Source organism: Neofelis nebulosa, chromosome 5, assembly GCF_028018385.1.
Source record: "Neofelis nebulosa isolate mNeoNeb1 chromosome 5, mNeoNeb1.pri, whole genome shotgun sequence".
NCBI lineage: Eukaryota > Metazoa > Chordata > Mammalia > Carnivora > Felidae > Neofelis > Neofelis nebulosa.
Genome location: NC_080786.1, coordinates 80,371,720 through 80,392,951, shown reverse-complemented (window position 1 = coordinate 80,392,951; position 21,232 = coordinate 80,371,720). Strand labels below are relative to the sequence as shown.

The window sequence follows — 21,232 nt, the reverse complement described above, 5'->3', positions numbered from 1 at the left end:
AAGATCCTCCTTGGTGTTTACTCCCCTCGAACACATACAGTTAATCAAACCATCATTAACATACATTTTTAAAGCCCCTAACACATGCCGAGTACTTCTTAGAAGCTTCGTGTGTCTTAAATTTAATCCTGATACCTTGACCATTACCCACACACGCATACCTTAAGTTTTGACTTGCTTCATCATGTTGGTTTCACCCCTGTGTTCTAGAAGCTCTAGATCATTTTAGAGTTCAGTCCTGTATTACTATTATTAATAGTGCATTAATCAAAACATGTGCCAAGCATAATACCGGGCCTCTTTTTAAATTCTCATATTGAACTGAAAAGGAAAACAACCATATTGCTTCTTGAACAGGTTTGAGGCTGAACAGTCAGCGAGATCAAGCCCTGTTCCTTATCACCTTCCTAATAGGTGTCAGAGGCAAGAGCCCAGGTCAGCTCAGCCTCCCTGCAAGTCCAGCTTCCTTTCCTCTATCCCATGCCCTCTCTTTGTTTCAGTCCACAGTGTTTGCTTTTCATCTGAGTCCGGCGTCTTCTGCAGATTTGGACATTCCTCCTTCTAGTTAACGTTTCAGGTCATTAATAAAAAGTATTGAGCAGGAAAAAGGCTTTGGTCCTTGCCAGAGACCTCTTTCTAGCTTACGCAGAGGTGTTTAGCAATCCCTAAGAGCCACTTGTGTTAACCAACTGTGCAACCGGTGACTATGACAAGATCCTGTTCATATTTGACCACCTTATGTATAATCACATCACGGGAGGTCAGGTTAAGTCCATTGCTGAAATGGACCAATTTACCAATTTAGTGGCAGAATAAGAAAAGGAAATGTGGTGTGTCTAGCATGACCTGTTTGTGGTAAATGTGCATTACCTTCTAGTGATGGGTTCATTTTCTTTAAAGTGCCCACAAGTCAGCTGTGTAATGATCGGTTCCAAAATTTCAGCAGGCACCTAGATAAAACTCATACAATTTCCTGTCTTTGATGATTATTCCTATGATAAGATACAAAGTAAACCCCTTAATTAAGAGGGGAGAACTTTACGAACTTGCCCATATTATCTGTTCTATTGAAAAGCAACCCCACTCACACCCCCAGTTGCATTCCAGTGCTCGGCTTGGCAGCAAAACCTTCCATTTCTTTGTTTTGGAGTGTGACCTCACCTCTGTATTCCACATATCTTTTCTTCTTCATTGCCTATACAGGCAGGAAGGCACCAATCCCACTGAGCCAACCTGGCAGAGTGGTTGGCTAAATATTCTTAACCCCAAAATTAAAGATTAAAACCTCTTCAAAATTGTGAGAACAAATGGTTGCCTATGAGGCAGATGGATCTGAAGTCAGCTTACAGGAAACTGCTTTCTTCCATGACTGTGTTAAATCCAGAGGACATAGATGGTGTCTGCTTGTCATCATTGTATTCGCAGAGCCGGGAACGTGGTAAGTGCTCAGAAGTATTTGTCATAGAAAACGGGGAGAAGATGGGAATGAAGATATGTATACCTTCAGGAGAGGAAACTCGAAGATTTTTTCTTAATGTTTGTTTGTTTGCTTGTTTATTTATTTTTGAGAGAGAGAGAGAGAGAAAGAGAACACAAGCCATGGAGGGGCAGAGAGAGAAGAGACAGAGAACCCAAAGCAGGTTCCAGGCTCTGAACCGTCAGCATGTAGCCTGATGCGGGGCTCAAACTCATGAGCTGTGAGATCATGACCTTAGCCAAAGTTGGACACTTAACTGACTGAGCCACCCAGGTGCCCCTCAAAGTTTTAAATTCATATTAAAACATGTATGATTGGGGCGCCTGGGTGGCGCAGTCGGTTAAGCGTCCGACTTCAGCCAGGTCACGATCTCGCGGTCCGTGAGTTCGAGCCCCGCGTCAGGCTCTGGGCCGATGGCTCGGAGCCTGGAGCCTGTTTCCAATTCTGTGTCTCCCTCTCTCTCTGCCCCTCCCCCGTTCATGCTCTGTCTCTCTCTGTCCCAAAAATAAATAAAAAACGTTGAAAAAAAAAATTAAAAAAAAAAACATGTATGATTGACATGAGAACCTTTATAGAAAACAGATCTGGTCAGAAGACTATGGGAAGAATTCCTGAAGATTCCTACAGGAGATTGGGAAAGCCACAGAGAGGTGTAAGACAAGAGAAAAGCAGAAGGGATATGGGGCTGCCTGGAAGCAATGGAATAAGCCATGATGTTGGACACAGAGGTCTAAGGTTAAGTCTCTGATGTCCTCCTATTAGATGTTTGCCATTGAATAAATGTCACACCTTCACAGAACCCCATTTCCTAACTGATGTAACAAACACAAGAAGCTGCATCTCACAGGAGAGCTGTGAGCATCAACTATGGTAAAGAATATAAAAGCACATTATCAACTCAACGTCACCTACACCTAAATCTGCATTGGAGTCACCTTGAATAGAAGACCCGAATAGAAAAGCACTGGATTACCAGAACACATTTAGGATGGACTAAAAGTCTGCTTCCTAAATGTGGACTCGGGCAAACTTGAAATGTTTCTGACTTCAGAAGAACGCTGACCTCCACCAGGTAGGTAGAGAAGACAGCGCTGATGCAGCTTCAGAGCAGCTGAGAGATGAAGCCATACAGATATTCATCCAGCACCAGGTTCTCTCTCATCAGCTAAACTCAGCACATCCCAAATGAAATGTATGATCTTCTGCAGAGAACCAATCATCCCCATTTTCTGGTACTGACAGAACAGTATCTCCAGCCAGTTGGGCGTGAAATCTGGGTCTTTATGCCAGCTCCTCCACCACTCTAAGGGGAGGCAAGGGACGGACAGCCCAGAGCTATCATTCCTGAGAAGTCCTTGAACTGCTCCGAGCCCCAGTATTTTCATCTGTCAAATGGAGATGGTACCACATGCCCCGCTTCATTTCGGCATTTTACGAGAATCAACAGATTGATGTAAAAGCTTTTGAAAGCTGTAGGATGCTATCTAAAAAAATAGATGGCCTTATTAATTGCAGCGTTATAGGACTACAGCTGGACAACTGCCCTTGTCTGTCCTGTACATAGAAGATGAAGTCTAAATATCTCATATTAAATGTCACCAAGAGGTATTGGTTCAAAGAAGTGTGGCTACCACTTGTATAATTGTTCTACTTGTTCTCTAGCTAAATAGCTTAAATCTACGGAGTTCTGATGCTAAAGAAATTAAGAAAATCATCACCACATTAAAGGTGCAAAAAAAAATTTTTTTTAAATACATTAATGAGATGGTGGGAAGTGGACTGACATTAAAGTAGGTTTGCAAGTGTTTGGTTTCTCTAATTAAATGGAGCTAATGAGTTTCTCCACTGAGCCCGAGCGCTGGGCTAAACAGTCTAACAAGCCTCGGATTCTGTGATCTCAATAAGGGACGGCCAACTGGCAGCTGAAAATACCTGTGTCATGGTGTGATTCATCTCTCACATCTTTGAGTGAAACCTTCCCATCAGAATGCAGGAGCAGGCCGTAAGCACTGCAGGGGGTTGAAGTTAGATCCTCTAGGGTTTTCAGAAGCCATTCGAGGGACCTTAGCACCATGTCACTATGAGGTACAGAGAATCTCAAAGTGGAAGCCACCACAGATCACAAATCAGAGCTGGGAAAAAAATTGGCAAAAAGAAGATGGAATTTAATTTAACCAACAATAATTGAGCATGGAGGTAGGGGGTGGGGCACAGAGGTACAAAAGGCAAGCCACCACTGTCCTTGCAAAGCTTACAAACAATTTAGGGAGATAGATATACCAAATAAAAAGACAATTTAGAACATTCTCAGCGTTTCCCTGGTACCTCCAGATGGCATCAATCCTTGACATAGTTGATGAAGCCATTTATGACATATCCCAACTTCCCTCTCCATTTCTGGCCATGTCCCAAACTTCTCATCCACACACAAGGAGCATGGATGGAGATTCTCTAAGCCTAGTATGTCTTCTTGGGTACCCATCCCTTTGTGTGGGTGGTCCCTTCTGCCTGGGAGGCTTCGTCTTTCCCTCTGGACACGGCCAACTGTCCTTTGTAGGGCCATGTGGGCGGTGAAGCCCTTCTTATGGCTCCATTTCTCCCAATTTTCAGACTCTAAACTCATTCCCTCTTACGGATCTTGGCAATATTGTCTCTCTCGTTCATATCCCTAGTCATTTCTCAGGTCTCCAACACAACTTAAAGAAGCATTCCTTGATACCTCACCCACATCTAAATCAGGGCATCATCTAATTTTCTACTAGAATCCTCTTCTCTTCCTTCATAACACTTATCTCAGCTTTTAAGTAGGAAACAAATGATATTTATTTGTATGTACTCATCTAAAGTACACACACACACAAATGCTCAAGACTATAACGGATAAATTTCAAGGGCTGTTTTGTTCTTCATTGAAGATTCCAGCACATACTGGTACTCAATCAATATTTGTTGAACAAATTCTTCCCTCAAAATTCTTAGAGCACGTTGTAAAATCTTTAAATGTAACACTTATTCCATAGTAACACAATTACTTATTGGCACCTCTGTATTTTTGAGCTAATCAAATCTGGGTGAGGCAGCCCCCAGAACATCCTGTATTTGGCAGTATAATAGATCTTATCACCCTGTATTTTAATTAGTGTCCATCTGTCTGCCAGCCTTTTATGGCAGGAAAGGATTGTTTCCCATTATATCCCAGGTGCCTAACACTGTGTCTAGCACACAAATGGTTTTTAAGAGAATGAATGAATAAAATCTCTTTTCATATTTTCTCATGACCATCCAAAGTACTCTTCAAATGTTGGAAGAATATTATGTCCCAGCACTCTGGTATCTCATACACCTTCTGTGCATGTGTTTCCTACTTGGAGCACATCCAATAAAACCTATAAAACTTCAGATATACAGAATAGATGCATAACAAGGGCATTAACTTCCTTGAAAAAAAATTTTTTTTTTCCTCCACAAAATGAGGCAGAGCACTGTAGGCATGAAGTTCCTCCCCCTGTTGAATTTACAGTATTGCATGATTTGTCAAAAAGTGCCACTGGTGAATTTTCCAAGGAGAGGCCTATTCTGTAAATCTTGATGTAGTCTGGCAAACTGTCACTCATTTCCAGGTAGGAACAGGCTGGTACCATGCCCTGTGCAAACACTGTGCTTGGGTATGTCCATACCACACGAAGCCCAAGGACAGGGCCAAGCTATTAAGGGGGCTCCATGCCACAATGGACAAGGAAGCGGTCAGAACGAGGAGTTGAACGAGAATATAAAGTGCTTGTAGGGTACAGGATAACCTCTCCAATGACCTGAGGGCAACCACCCAGTTAGACTTGTTGTGTATGTCGTAGAAGAAAGTCTCAAGGTGGGGGTTGGTTTATTTTTAGAATAAGGAAAAACTGTGTAACAGAGCTGTTCAAAGACAATGGGCTGCCACGGCAGGGACTGACATCTCAGACCCTGGACAGGTACAAGACCAGAATAAGAGAACAATGAGGGCTGCGCGGTGGGGGATATTTAAGCATCTGATTTGGGAACGGAGAGAGGTGGAAAGAAGTAATGAATGGTAATGGCCAACACTGATTGAGTCAGGTACTGTGCCGAGGCATTTAATTCCCCCACGACCTCCTAAATTGTGAGGGTACTCTTATTACCTTCCATTTCACTGATGCACAGACTGAGGCACACAAAGCTGAAGAGTGTGTGCCAGGTCACCAAGCTAAGGGTGACATCAGGACTCAAGCCATGGTCTATCCAACCCTAGAGCCTGTGTTTTTAACTGCAAAGACTACTAAAGTCCCATGCAAATCTGATATTCTGGGACTCTATGAACATTGAGATATCAAGAAAACAATCAACAAGCCATCTCAAATGGAACTAATGGAGCTGAGTCCTTCACCTTCTCCTTTCCCTTTGTCCTCCAATGTAATTCCTATGCTTGCGGCCACGGAGCATCTAACTGGGTTTCAAGTTTACTGTGTGTTTCTGTGTATATGTGTGCATAGATCTGACAGGGCTAGCTCATTTCAAGTAACCAAGTATGTCTTTGGACAGCTCTTGTCAAGATCCAATAGAAGAGCCAATTCCAAAAATATGTTCCTTTAGTGGTTTTTTAGGGTTCTCTGCTCTGCACGGATTGACAATGTGGTAACAAGAGACATTCTGGAGACTGGATTTAATGCAACCATATGCTAGACAGAATGAGAACCCATATTGCAGCAGACCAGCCGGTACATTTCCATGTTAACAGAAGCTTGATTGCAAATTACATTTAGTCTCAACAGCTCAGTTCACTGCACACAGATGCCACGGGGGACTGTAAAGTTAGCGAGATGTGGGGGAGTACAACTAACATTTTTTTTTTTTTGAAAAAAAAAATCCTTCAGCTGATAGAATGCCAAGGAGCATCAGCGCTGATGCTGAAAAGAAAATGCTGCTATATTTGTTTTGCCAGGAAAGGAAAAATAATCATTGTCGCGAGTTGTTAGTCAAATTATGAATACGAGCTCGGCTGGTAATTGTCTGATAATACAAACAGTGATATTAGGGTTGTCAGAGACTGCATGCGCTGTTTGACAGCTAACATGTACGTGCTCTCCGAACGAAGAGTTGGTTCACTGATTCCAAAATTCAGGCAGACAGAAGGGCAGCTGAGAGGAGAATGTCCCCAGGATCCTGGCCCCATGTCGAGGACTCGATCTGGGTCAGCTTCCCAAAGTGTGGTCAGCATCTGCCCCATGCAGAGGAAGATCTATGCGGCTGTGGAAAGAACCCGATAGGGGCTGAGTTGCAGGTCTGTCTCCCCCTTACTGTGCAACCCCAGGTAAGTCATTTAACTTCTCTGGGCATCGTCTTCTCCACTTCTCAAATGGGAATGATAATTCTCGACCAGGTCCTTCACCCGAGATTAGTGTGAAAATCAGCCGAGTGCAGTGAGCACATAGTTCTCTATAAATGTTGGGGCTGTAAGTTATCTTCTTGGCTGGGTTTCTTTTTGTTCTCATTTTAAGGGCTGAGCTGAAATGATTTCTTGTCCATTTTCTCAGGGCTGGAACAGAATTATTTCATCCAGATATAAGCACCTTTGAGTTAGAATCGTATCCATCTCCTTTCTTCTGAAGGGTCTGGCCACAGGGTACCTCTCGCCTACAGCCCACCCTGGCTCCTTTATCACATGGTTTCCCCCTGGGGAAGCTGGAGGCTTTCAGCAAGTCAAGTCAGGTAGGCACAGTGCCCTTCTTGTTTCCATCCCCCAGTTCTTCACACAACTGTGGTAGAGACTGTTCTCCTTGACAATATCTGCTCTCCCCTTAGCTTCTAATCCCCGGAACCCTTTGTGGTTAAGTGTGGCCATCTAGCCCGGTTCTGGCCAAAGAAACACGAGTGGGAGTGCGGTCCGCAACCTCCCAGCCTTACCTGTCAACTACCTGCGCATCTGTGACCCACACTCAGTCTCTGTCTCCATTCACCAGTTGAGTGGCAAAGACAGGGCCTGAGAGAGGACAGAGCCATGCATGGAAGGCATGTGGGTCCCTGAAGCAGAACTCCCTCCAACCTGCACTGGACTACGAAGTGAATAACGAATGAAGCCTACCATCTGAAACCCCGGCGGTTCATTGGCTGGTTGTTAAAGTAGCCAGCCTACCTTAAAATCCAAACAATCATCTATTTTAACTCACTACGTAAAGTATGTTGTTACCAGAAACACAGCATCTCCTCAGACATTCCCTGAACACTTTCATACCTCCAAGCCATTGCATACGTGGCGATTTTTGCCCCTGCCCCTCAGCTACAACTGCACTTGTCTCCCGAGCAGACTCCTACTTCAGGGTCCAGCTCTGAAGCACCACCCAGATGCAAGTAACCACTCTCTCCTTTGAGCTTTCACAAACTTATACATGCTCCTTATTCAATTATAGTGGAATTATGGCCTATATACATCTCCCTCCTCTTGAGGCAGGAACCCTGTCTTCTTCAAACCCTTACTATTCAATAAACAAGTCTGAGAAAGTGCCCTTTTGTCTTTTGCCTCTATTTTCATCAAGTATCCTTGGGATTAGGTGCCCCGAGGCTGTATCTCCCAGTTTAAAGATGGAGGGACACAGGGGCAAACACAAGTGCCTGCTTAACCTTAGAAGACCGCTTATTATACCTCAGGGGAAAAAAAAAAAAAAAGGTCACATTCTCCTTCTTAGGCATCTACCAACCAAAGCATGCACCTGATACTTACAAACTTGTGAAGGTAGGGGTGCTGGCCTGAGAAAACCAGGTGTAATGTGTTGTGAGCATAGAAGAGCACCCATTAATGCAGGTCTCCTCCTTCTCCCTGCTCACCCCACCCCCCTTGCCATCTCACTAGGACTCCTGGTGATCACCCTTCAAAAGGCAAGAAGCAAAGCCGTGGCCTGTCGCCTTCTCTGTCCAGCTCAGCCAGCCAATCAGGGCTGCGTCAACAAACGTGGACTTCTGTTCACACTGGGACCTGGAAGCTCACAGCAAACGCTTCTTGTGTAACTTAAGGACACCATGCAGGGTTTTGTCTTTGAGGCAACAAACCATTTCAATGTTTGTTTTCCAGTGGCGACTACTGTCATTCTGTTCATGGTTTTGGTTTGGTATCTGTTCCCTCCCCCCTTCTTTGAGATTTTCAGAATGAGATTTTCTTATTTTTTTTAATTTGATACTTTGGGCTTCTCTATTGGCCACTCCGACATTCTCATTGGCATTAGCTATTTCTCGGTTAACTCCTAGAGAGTGCTCAGGGATATTCAGCGAGGCGGAATGGTGGCCAGATTAGAGGCTTGGATTGGGAATGGAAATTCCTGGTAGGTCCTCGCTTTACTACATTTCTGGGATAAATCATTTCACCCTAGTCTCTTTGTCTCTAAAATAGGGAAAAATATATGAACTCTGTCCCTCTAGACAATCAGCAGGGATTATGTCCCTTTTGTTCAACCGTATCCCTACCCCTATCCCAGCACATGGTATATTGTCGACCTTCGATAAAGATTGTTGAGTGAGTGACTGACTGTCGTGAAGACCAAATAAGGTATGCATGGACTGTCCCCAAACTGAAGAATTACTTACTATTTTAAGATATTGGAGATCGCATGGCAAATATATTTCACATATACATAATACCATTTGTGTGGCCCAGGGTTGCAATTCAAATGGGAGGCAGGGCAGAGAGGCAACTGCTGTCTTAACAGAGAGGAAGAAAGGAGAAGGCAGTGTAGGTTAGAGGCCATCAGAATGTTTCTAGGTAGAAAAGAGTTACTAGTAAGATAGGAACCTTATGCTCACTTGTTATAACACAACAAGTTTTATTGGCTGGCCAAGAACACTGGCATCTAGAGTTGGATAAGAATTTTCCCAAAGAGTCACTATTTTCTAATATTTTTTGTATTTATTTACAATCAGGCTAAATCTGAAAAATGACTTAAGGCAGAATTTGTCAAAACAGACCATCATGGCTGACATTTAAGCCAAATTTAAGTCAAATCTCCCATCCCATAGATAAGAGACTTCGGGAAATTATGTGTCTAAGGTAACTCAGCTAATGTGATAGTCAGTGCTAGTCACATCCTTAACACAGCTTTCTGAACCATACGTTGCTAGAGACGCTAAGAACACTGGCCTATGTCAAGAAAGAGGAGTAAAACAAACCCCCCTACCCACACACACAAAACAAAAACAAAAACAAAAAACAAAACAACAAGAGCAAAAGTAGAAATACTTCCTGAATTCTCTGTGGCTCTTCATCCCCTGGTTCCAGCTCCGTTCCAGACCTAGCTATTTCCTTGCCCTTTGATTCTGATACCCCTACATCTTTAAAATAAGTATCTCTTTGTAGTGCAGCTAGCAGAGTTGGTTTTGTTCAGGGGACCCAGGAGTCTTTAGCAATCCAGCTACTATTAGTTCCTGGAGGGAATCAGGTGTCCCCCAGCTCCTACCACAATGCCTTGCACAGAGTATGTGCTCAGTAAAGGTAGGATATTGATACGGAAGCTTTAGGAATCATCCCTAATATCTGTTCTCCAGCAGTGGCTCTCCTTCCTCAGATATCCTCCCCCATACGGATCTTGTACTGTAATTGCCAACATACTTGCCCTATCTTGCTTTCTAAACCCAGCATAATCCCCACTGGTTCCCATTTAGAGCCAGGTAGTAATAGGGGAGGCAAAGAGGTTAGAGACCACTATACTAGACTTGTAAGCTTGTTTATTGCATCAAGTTCATGAAGCATCAACCTTAAGTTGCTCAACCATTGGTGAAGGAAGTAAAAGAGAACAAAATCATCATTCTAGTCTTGTGACAGAAAGATGAATAAAATATAGTTCCCAGCCTTTAAGGAGTTTATAATGTATTGGGAGATAGACACAAATACACACAACCAGAATACAATTTAAATATTATAATAGATTCAAGTACAGAATCCTCAGAGAGCTCAGGGGTTATCCTGGGACATCAGATCAAAGGCAGCTTCAGAGAATAGGAGACATTTGAATTGGACCATGAAACATGCGTAGGATTTCCCCAGATGGCAAGAGTCAGGAAGAAGGGCATTCTAAGAAATGGAAATAACAAGTGCAGAGACAAAGAGGGGTGGACAGATGTGACGATGGTAAGGGACTATAATTCATCTGGAATGACTAGACTAGCATTGCCCAGAATGTACGTACCCTGGAAACAAAAGTCCATGGTTAATAAGTTTGGGAAATGCATCCTTTATTCGCACTTAGAAATGTAAAATGCATATTTACCTATCAAATCCTCTGAGAAATCAGTGAAGAAGTTACATGGATAGTCCTGGGAAATATGGCAGAGGTCCTGAAAAGGGACAGTGGAAGGGAGTTCAAAGTGGGATATGTGAAACAGAGATTGCAGAGGGAACATTATCAGGACTTTAATAAATGCAGAAGAGGAATGGACTTGAAAGGACCAGTTTTAACTTGTTGGACCGAATGGAAGGCAATGGGCTTTGAGAAGAAAAGAGAAGTATTTCGGGGAAGATAACATAGGTTTGGCTTCAGTCACATTGAATGTGAGCTGACCATAAACAATCACATGAAGATGTTCCCAGATGGAGGACAATACAGGTCTAGGTTACAGAAGTGATGTAGTCATTTAAGAAGTTGCCGAACAACCATTAGAACCATTTTACAAAATATCTACCCCTGGACAGGGCATTGGATTGAATGAACTCCAAAGTCCTGTTGGCCCAGAACTAGTATGATTTTACGGCTTACAGGGACCCACACTGCATCTTGCAGATGGTCCAGCCTCTGCCTGCAGACCACATCCAAGTGTGTAACCTCTTATAGTGGGTCACAGAAGTAATGACTGCGAAAAGAAGCTTGACACGTGCACAAATCCCAGTGAAAGGAAGTGTTTTGTTCTGTTTTGTTTGTTATTTAATGATTTTATTTTTTAATTTATTTTTTTTTTAATTTAACATTTGTTCATTTTTTGAGAGGCAGGTGAGGGAAGGACAGAGAGAGGTGGGGACACAGAGTCTGAAGCAGGCTCCAGTCTCTGAGCTGTCAGCACAGAGCTCTATGCAGGGCTCAAACTCACAAACTATGAGATCATGACCTGAGCCGATGTCAGATGCTTAACTGAGCCACCCAGGCACCCCTATTTGTTTTACTTTAAATTTTTTCTTAATGTTTATTTTTGTGAGATAGTCTGAGCGCTAGCAGGGGAAGGGCAGAGAGATAGGGAGACACAGAATTCGAAGCAGGCTCCAGGCTCCGAGCTGTCAGCACAGAGCCCCACACAGGGCTCAAACTCACAGATCGTGAGATCGTGACCTGAGGTCAGACATTTAACTGACTGAGCCACCCAGGCACTTCAAAGATTTTATTTTTAACTAACCTCTACACCCAAGATGGGGCTCAAACTCATAACCCTAAGAACAAGGGTCACATGCTAGAAGTGGTTTTTCTGTGTGTGTGTGTGTGTGTGTGTGTGTGTGTGTGTGTGTTTTACATGTATTTATTTTGAGAGAGAGCACAAGCAGGTGGGGGGGCACAGAAAAGGAGAGAAAGAATCCCAAGCAGGATCCATGCTGTCAGCACAGAGCCTGATGCGGGGCTTGAACTCATGAACTGTGAGATCATGACCTGAGCTGATATCAAGAGTCGGACGCTTAACACACTGAGCCACCCAAGTACCCACAGGAAGTGGTTTTTAAAGAAAGGTCTTTCACAAGTAAAACTTTTTAGTGACTCTGGTAAAATGGTCCCCTTTCTTTTGGCCTGGTTATCACTGAGGAGAAACACTAGAAATACAGGATATTTCAAGAACAATCATGGAAGCTGAGCATGTTCCTTGCAGTGTACTTCACTGACCTTTTCTAGGGATCAGCGCAGCCTGGGAGAACAAAGAGAGCACTGGGCTGGGAGTCAGGTAGCCAGGGTTCTAGTTTTGACCACATCATTAAGTCACAGCATGTCCTTGTGAAACTAACCTACCTTCCATGTGTCTCTATGCCTTTATCTACACATTGATAAAATACATTTAAATAACGATACCTGTACAGCTTATCCCAAGTTATCAGGAAGGTTCAATGATATGAGTTTGTTTTGTGAGAGATAACATTAGTAATGGAGACTACTTATCTAGATATACATTCTAAACTATTGGAGCTACAAGGGGACCTGGGCACTGAATAACACAACATGCCTATTTTGCAGATGGGAAACCAAGGCCAAGAGAGATCAGATGATTTACCCAAGGTCAGAAAGACAGCAAGGCCAAACCAGCGGTTAGGTGGGTTCTCTTTCATCCAAGCACCACTGCCTTCTAGAGACTGAGAGCTGATACCATGGCACGAATGAAATCATAGGCTGGAAAGAAAATATGGTTGAATATGTAGTATTCAGAACTCCAACCAGCAAATAAAGCCTACAGTGTCAGTAGGCCAGGTAAAACTATCTGCCCCATATTCCTATCATGGGCAATCTTCCTTTGTTTGTGTCAAACTGAGTTGGCCACAGCTGAGTCTTCCTGACCCCTTAGTTCAATGATTTAATGCACACTATGATGGTGAACATTTTTATATTGATATCCTCACTGACTGAATTAGAAGTTCGGACATATTCATTCCACTGTTTCCTATAGAGCTCCTTTCTACCCCAGAGGGAATGACCTAGGTGGGGAGCAATGAGCTGGTTTTACTCACAACACTTCTGACACCAAATGTGTGTAGGAGGGTTCCCACACCAACTGATTCTCCAGCTGTCTGGCACTAATGACCCAGAGTTAGGGCAGGTCCCACAGGTTAAGAACTCATTTCCACAAGACTGTCCCCACTTCAGATGCCAATCTTAATGCCTGTACTTCTGAATAACTAGCTATAAATTCAGGGGTTCCCACAGCCCTCTCCTTGGTATGATAATTTGCTAGAATATCTCAAAGAACTCAGGAGAACGTTTCAGTATTACAGACTTATTATAAAGGATATAAATCAGGAAAAACCAAGTGGAAGAGATGTATAGGGGAAGCAGCATGGAACTTGCATGCCATCTGGATATACATGCTACCTCCCCAGACCTCTAAGTGTTCATCAACCCAGAAGCTTACTGAACCCCATGTTTAGGGGCTTGTGGAGGTTTTACTACATTGCCATGGTTGATTAACACATTGGCCATTGGTGGTCAGCTCAAGCTCCAGCTATCCCTACCTGCTCCTCTCCAGAAGTTGGGAGATGGGACTGAAAGTTTCAGCCCTCTAATCACATCTCGGTCTTTCCAGGGGCAAGCCCCCACACCGAAGCTATCAAGGGACCCCTGGCCACCAGTCATCTCATTAGAAAAAAAAGATAACCTATCACTCAGGAAATTATAAGGGATTTATAGGAGCTCTGTGTTAGAAGATCAAAACATGCTCTTATCACCCCTATCACTCAAGAAATTACAAGGGTTCTAAGAGTCCCATGCCAAGAACCAGGGACAAAGACAAATATATATTTCTTATTATGCCAACAGGGCTCATGATTTTTTTCCTTCCTGAACTGTGTCAAGAGTCCCTAACTGATCTTCCTGTATCTCACTTCTCCATCTTTTCTTCCCTGCAGTTGACAGTGTTATCTTCCTACAGTGTCCCCACTTCTTCCCCTCCCCATCCCCACGGCATACAGCACAAGGCCCTAAATTTCATCTTGGAATTCAAACCCCTTCCAGCTCTGGTCCCAATCTGTCTCTCAAGCTTGAGGTCTTCTATTCCCTTACTATATGCTACGCACGAAGCTCAACCTGCACTCGCTGCTAAATCCTGAATACACACATACGTCTTCTTCACACCAGTCTTTCAATCTAGCAGACCATTCACGAAGGTCCACTGCCAGTGCCTTCACACTCCCGTGGTCTTATATTTTTCCTGTTCTCAGCACATTATCTCCTTTCACAATACGGTGATGAGTGTACTTGTCCACTTCCTCATTAGATGGTCCTCATGTCAATTCATCTCCCCATCCCCCACAGCGCTCAGCTCAGTACCCAGAACCGAAGTCTCAGAAAGAGAACTTATATTATTTGAAGAAAAATAAATATGTACAATATGCCAGAAGTGAAGGCCACCGTACTGAAAGACAAAACAAAACAAAACCCAGTGCTGACCGAAAATGGCAGAATTTCTGTGCATCTTCAAATCAGAGTTGGTAGCTAGTTCTCTGAAGAAGCACTTGGAAAAATTGTTTTACCTGTTCCCCTTCTTGTACGTTCAGTTGCCTAAGTTGCTTTGAAGTCTGTAAGATGGCCAACATCTCCAATCAGAGCAGTGTTTCCTTTCCAGACAGGAAGACTGCCGCTAAGTAGAGAAGCCACGCTTGTTTTTGCGGTCTGGGCTGCGACAATGACTCATCCAGTAAAGCCAGAGGCTGTCTATTTTGATCTCTCTATGTTCAGAGTCTATTTACGGTTGTAATTTTCTTTCTTTCTCTTTCTCCCTTTCCACCCCTGGTGACTTATCGGAATGGTCACACGCATTTGACAAACGGAACCTGTATAAGGAGGGAGAGGAGCATGATTGAACATGCTTTCAGTTAAAGCCCACGAATGAATGCTTGTGTTTACAGCTCTGATGATAGGGTTCCGGTAATGACTTGGCCTTTTTCTCCTTGATTGAATATTCCCCTGGGCCTGCCAGTCTGGGTTCCTGTTATTTAATGAGGACATTGGAGCACAACCTCAAGATGTCTGCAGAAATGACCTTTTCTTTGGGCTCATTCCAAATGCAAAGAAAAGTAGAGCCCAAGTTAGACAGGGTGCTTCTGGAATACAGCTTTGGAATTCACTTTTTCCCTCTGAAGCTCAGAAGCCTGGAATCACACACTATCAGAGCCAGAGCGAACCATAGAGGTGATCTGGTTACAAGTTTTCATTCTGCAGATGGAGAAATCCAGGACCAGTTGGGAAAAAGTAAGTCACCATAAATCATACGGCAGACACAGTCACAACAAATTCAGGCTTGGAACCTGCGGCTCAGAGTTATAGTCAGTATTCTTTTGAGTGGCTGGAGATTAAAATGAATGGCTGGCTCACTCTCAAAAATAGCTAAATTATGGAAAGAGCCTAAATGTCCATCAACTGACGAATGGATAAAGAAATTGTGGTTTATATACACAATGGAATACTACGTGGCAATGAGAAAGAATCAAATATGGCCTTTTGCAGCAATGTGTATAGAACTGGAGAGTGTTATGCTAAGTGAAATAAATCATACAGAGAAGGACAGATTCCATAAGTTTTCACTCCTATGTGGATCCTGAGAAACTTAACAGAAGACCATGGGGGAGGGGAAGGAAAAAAAAATGGTTAGAGAGGGAGGTAGCCAAAACATAAGAGACTCCTAAAAACTGAGAATAAACTGAGGGTTTGTGGGGGGAGGGAGGGAGGGGTGGGTGGGTGGGTGATGGGTATTGAGGAGGGCACCTGTTGGGATGAGCACTGGGTGTTGTATGGAAACAAATTTGACAATAAATTTCATATTAAAAAAAAAAAGGAAATGCAGTTGAATGTTATATCTAAATGTGCTATGGGTATGGTAGAAATTATAATCCTTCTGGGGATGAAGACTATTATCTTATATCATGACAGTTACAAATATAGTAAACAATAAATTCATTATTATTAAAAAAATAAAAAATAAAATAAAATGAATGGCTGGCTAGATGGTTGCCTAAGTAAAGGAAACACTTCTCTTCCTTTTCTGTGTTACACCGTGGCAGCGTTATGATCTGTTCTCCTTACGCTCAACACGTGCAACACTGGCAGCACAAGCAAAGGAATCAGCCTCTGTTAGCTCAATGTCTCACTGATCGCTTTAAAAGACAATATAGGATCAGTATAAAAGTCAGTGGTGGAGGGTCTTTACTGAGACAACCTCGATGATCCCACATTTGCCTCATTCAGTGTATTCTCCGCATTTTTGCTTCACCTGCAAAAATGGGGAATTAGCTTACTGACTGTGAGCATTCTTATAAAGTTTAAGTGAGAAAATATGATCAGAAAGTTCTTGGTAATATAAAGTTCTGTATTACTTCTGAGAAGAATTATTACTATGTGATTAGACTCCTATCTATGGGGTCTTACTTTCTCCAAGGTGACAATTTTATATTCTCCTCTCAAAAGCAATCCCTTCATTCTAAATGAGAGATTGTTCAAGATAATTTCTGGCTGTAAATTTTTCAGATTTTCAATGTAGACTATTTGGAAATCCAGAAACATTTTTTTTAAAGAAAATCATTTATAACCTCATTACCTAGATATAACAACAATTAGAATCAGGTTGTTATAATTTTGCCTTTTTTGAGCTTTCTTCCAGATCATTAAATATTATGTCTCTGTGTGTGTGTGTGTGTGTGTGTGTGTGTGTGTGTGTGTGTGTGGTGTGTTATATGTGCATACTACTCCAAAATCAAAATGTATCATAGTATATTTAAATGGCATAATCACCTTTTAAAATTTTATTTAAGTAATCTCTACACCCAACTTGGGGCTCAAACTCAGGACCCTGAGATCAAGAGTTGCATACTCTTCTGACAGAGCCATCTAGGTGCCCCTGGCATAATTAGTTTTTAACACTTAGGGAGTTAATTAGTGATTTCCTTAACATAATCTTAAGGATTGAATGAATCCCTAGCTAGAATTTCTCTGAGCCTTACTATGGATAGGGTGACCATATGTTCTCTTGTCCAAAACAGGACATTTTCTTTTTTAGAGTAGAAAGTCATACTATTGATAATTATGCTGTGACAAAAAGTATAAATCTAAACCATTCTGAGCAAAGTGGGTCATATGACCACTCTACTTACAGTCATAAGGAATTTTAATAATATCACTGACCAGAGGCAACATGGCATAAGGCTAAAAATACACTTTCTAGAATCAGAACATTTGGGTCCAAGATCTGGTATCCACCATTGTTAGCAAAAAGTGGCATAATGGCACTAAACCTGTTTCCTCATCTCTAAAACTCAGGCTATTTACCTGAATCTCAGGCTTGTCTGCATTTGAAGAGGAATGCAAACAAAAAGCCTGCTGTAGTTGAAATAAGTTCTACTGTTGGACAATTTTTTTTAATGACATTAGTGTAATGACACTGGGCCCTCCTCACATCAGCTTTCTTCACAAGGGTGTCCTCAACAATTCACATTCTGCCTGAATATGCAAATGGTAACTCCGATAGGAGATAAGAGAATAAACCACTGACCCACACAAGGAGAATCTATATTTGCTCCTTGTTGGATCTCATTACACTCCACACAAAAGGATAATTAGTGTTCTCTGTAAAGCTGTCCTTCAGCTTTATTGACTACTAGTTAAAATAATATGCTACAGTTTGGAAAACTTTGACCATGCTAGTCCTTTAATCCTCTGATGATATTTGGGTGCTGGGATTATGCCTGTATGGTCTGTTCTGGTCACCAAAAATAGAAGTTTAAATCTTCCAGATACTATATATAAGTTAATTTCCAATTTCCTAATGAGAAGCGTGCTTGAATCTCTGAAGCCTCACAATGCTTCCAGGCAAGAAAGAAATCATTGGCTCCAAAGGCAGTCAAATAGTTATCTTCTAGCTGGGTTCTCTCTGAGTCAGGAGAAAGAGGCTATAATGCTTATAGCCCTACAAACTAAGGCAACGGGTCTTCACATATATCATGATCATCTTGTTGGAATGTTCTACACTACATAGAGCTGACCTTGCAGTGAGGACTTCATAACTGCATTATGATACACTTGTTCTTGTCATAATCATCGATGTAACCATTTTTCAGTTCGATATTCAGTTGAGAGGTTTCATTATCCCTTTTATAAAAAGTGCCTTAAGTATTAATCTTTGATTTATCAGCCTCCTTTGGATTTTGTGTACATTTCTCTTTCCTTAACCGTACCTCATACGATTCCTTATATAGAAGTAAGTGATCAATACTTGTGAAATGAACAAAATTATTCCTACCTCCTTTCTACTGCACATCTGAAACAATCATACCTTTATAGCACCCCAAATTCATTCCCTTTCTCCTTCACCTGTGTTTTAGTGAAAAGAACAATATACTTGGAATTACAAAAACTGAGCTTTAATGATATTATGGGGTGAAGCTACAACTCTTTCCTACAGAAGAATTCTAATTAATTCATGTAGAAGAGACGAGGAAACTAGAAAATGACCTCTGTAACACACTAGTCATGGCAGCAAACAAGATCTACCAATAGATGCTAAAAATTGATGGGTGAAAGCTTAAGTAGTAACAGGATATGTATATGGTCTCAAAGCATCTTCTCTATAAATATTTAGTAATCACAAAAGGAACAATAGTAAATTTACAGAAGAGAAACCCAGCAGATGTCATCTTTGCCAAGTGATCAAGGTTAATATCACTAATAGAACATGTTAGTATAATAATAAACGTGGTATGCCCCAAGAAGGACCTATCACCTCTGTAGTTTCCTTCCCAAAGCCTTTGATATAATCATGGGAAAACATCAGACAAACCGAAACTGAAGGACATTCTACAAAATAACTCGTCCGTACTCTTCAAAAGCGCTAAGATCATGAAAGACAAGGACATACTGGAACGATTCCAGATGGTAGGAGACTAAAGAAACATGACAGCTGCCAGTAATGTGGGGATCAGAACTGGATCCCGGGAAAGAAAAAGGACACTAGTGGGAAAAGCGGTGACATAGGAATAAAGTCCTACTTTAGTGAATAGCACTGTACCAAGGTTACTTCCTTAGTTTTGATTATCGTTCTATGGCTATTTAAGGTATTAGTGTGAAGAGGAGTTGTGTGAAGGGTATACAGGGGCACTCTACTATTTTTGCAACTTTTTTGTAAGTATAGAATTATTGCAAAATAAGAAGTTTATAAAGTAACTGAGGTTGAGGGGCCCCTGGGTGGCTCAGTTGGTTAAGCATCCATCTTTGGCTCCGGTAACGATCTGAGGGTTTGTGAGTTCGAGCTCTGCATTGGGCTCCCCGCTGATGGCATAGATCTGCTTAGGATTCTCTCTCCCTCTCTCGTTGCCCCTTCCCTGCTCATACACTCTCTCTCTAAGTAAACAAACAAACTTTAAAAAAAAAAAGTAGGGGCGCCTGGGTGGCGCAGTCGGTTAAGCGTCCGACTTCAGCCAAGTCACGATCTCGCGGTCCGTGAGTTCGAGCCCCGCGACAGGCTCTGGGCTGATGGCTCGGAGCCTGGAGCCTGTTTCCGATTCTGTGTCTCCCTCTCTCTCTGCCCCTCCCCCATTCATGCTCTGTCTCTCTCTGTCCCAAAAATAAATAAAAAACGTTGAAAAAAAAAATTAAAAAAAAAAAAAAAAAAAGTAACTGAGGTTGAATGCTAACGCTGCCACCATCTGTGGCATGTCCTTAGGTAAGTCACCTAACCTCTCTGAACCTCACTTTTCATCACGTCTGATAAAGGAACAGCACCTACCTTTTGCTACTGTGAGGTCACGATAAAAAAAAAAGAAGAAAACTGGGGGCACTTTTAAAACCATAAAGTCTTTAAAAATACATTATTTTAAAAATTAAAAAAAAAGGAGGGCACCTGGCTGGCTCAGTCAGTTGAGCATCTGACTTCCACTCAGGTCATGACCTCATGGTCCATGAGATTGAGCCCCACATCAGGTTCTGTACTGACAGCTCAGACCTGTAGCCTCCTGCAGATTCTGTTGTCTCCCTCTCTCTCTGCCCCTCTCCTGCTCTGCTTGCTCTCTCTAAAAAATAAACAAACATTAAAAAATAATAAAAAATATGTATTATTTTTATTACTATTTAGCCACCTTGGCCTTTCCTGCCCCATTTATTTAGGGTTGCCAGATAAAATACAGAGTGCCCTGTTAAATCTGAATCTCAGATAAGTAATAATTCTACTATAAATATGTCCCATGTAATAATCGAGACACATTAAAAATGGTATTTTTGACTATCTAATATTCAAATCAACTGGGTAGCCTATATTTTTATTTACTAAATCTGGCAATCCTACTTCTACCCAATTTCCAATTTTCTGTCCCTTTCTTTATGACATCCCTTCCTTCCTTCCTTGAACCTCTCTTTATATGATGCTGACTTTCTTAGCTCTGAGGACCTCCTGGCATAGCAAGTTCACCTAAGCACTACAGCAGCCCATGCTCCAGGAAACATGAAGGTTAGTCAATGACAGGAGTTTGATTCTGGCAAAGTGAGTTCACGGGGAATGCATGACTCAGAGGAATTTTCTCTCTTTCTGACTTGCAATTGTGCAAAATTTATTTTTAAATTTTTAGCGTATTTTTACTACCCATCCCTTGCAGCAGCCCAGTGATATAAGTGTTATGCAGATTTTTAAGCCACGAGGAAGAAATCAGAACTACCAACAGCACAGAAGACAGATCACCTCTTAGAAGGGAGGAAATGAAAGAGAAAAAGAGGGAGAATTTGAGCACAATGCTTTCATGTATGTTAGGGGAGCACATAGGAGAAGTATGCCTTTTCCTATTTCCTGATGAAAAACTGAGGCGGAGGGAAGAATTTAGACTCTATCTCATAAGGAAGTGATCATCCTTCTGTTTTAGGGCATTCATTAGATCAACTTCATTCTTTTCCATACCATCTGGTCATCAAGGCTCTGCTTGAAGGTCACCTCTTTGGGGATGTTAGCACCCCTGATTCTCCAAACCATGTATGGTTTGTTTTTCTCTGACTCTCCACATCGCTTTGAAAAGACCTAAGACTGTTACCTGGGGTTACAGCCACATGTGTC

The 21,232-nt window shown here is 42.1% G+C and overlaps 1 protein-coding gene across 2 annotated transcripts in view; it reads right to left on the bottom strand.

The window, feature by feature from the left end:
* The window catches only part of TPRG1 (tumor protein p63 regulated 1), a 217,121-nt gene that overhangs the window by 166,113 nt on the left and 29,776 nt on the right, over positions 1-21,232 (bottom strand). The window contains exon 1 of one of the 2 annotated variants that reach the window (XM_058730821.1): positions 1,348-1,449. The exons of the other annotated variant lie outside the window; for it this stretch is intronic. The gene's annotated coding sequence lies outside the window, so the exon portion shown is untranslated. Of the gene's footprint in view, positions 1-1,347; positions 1,450-21,232 lie in introns of those variants that run through there. 2 annotated transcript variants of the gene reach the window in all.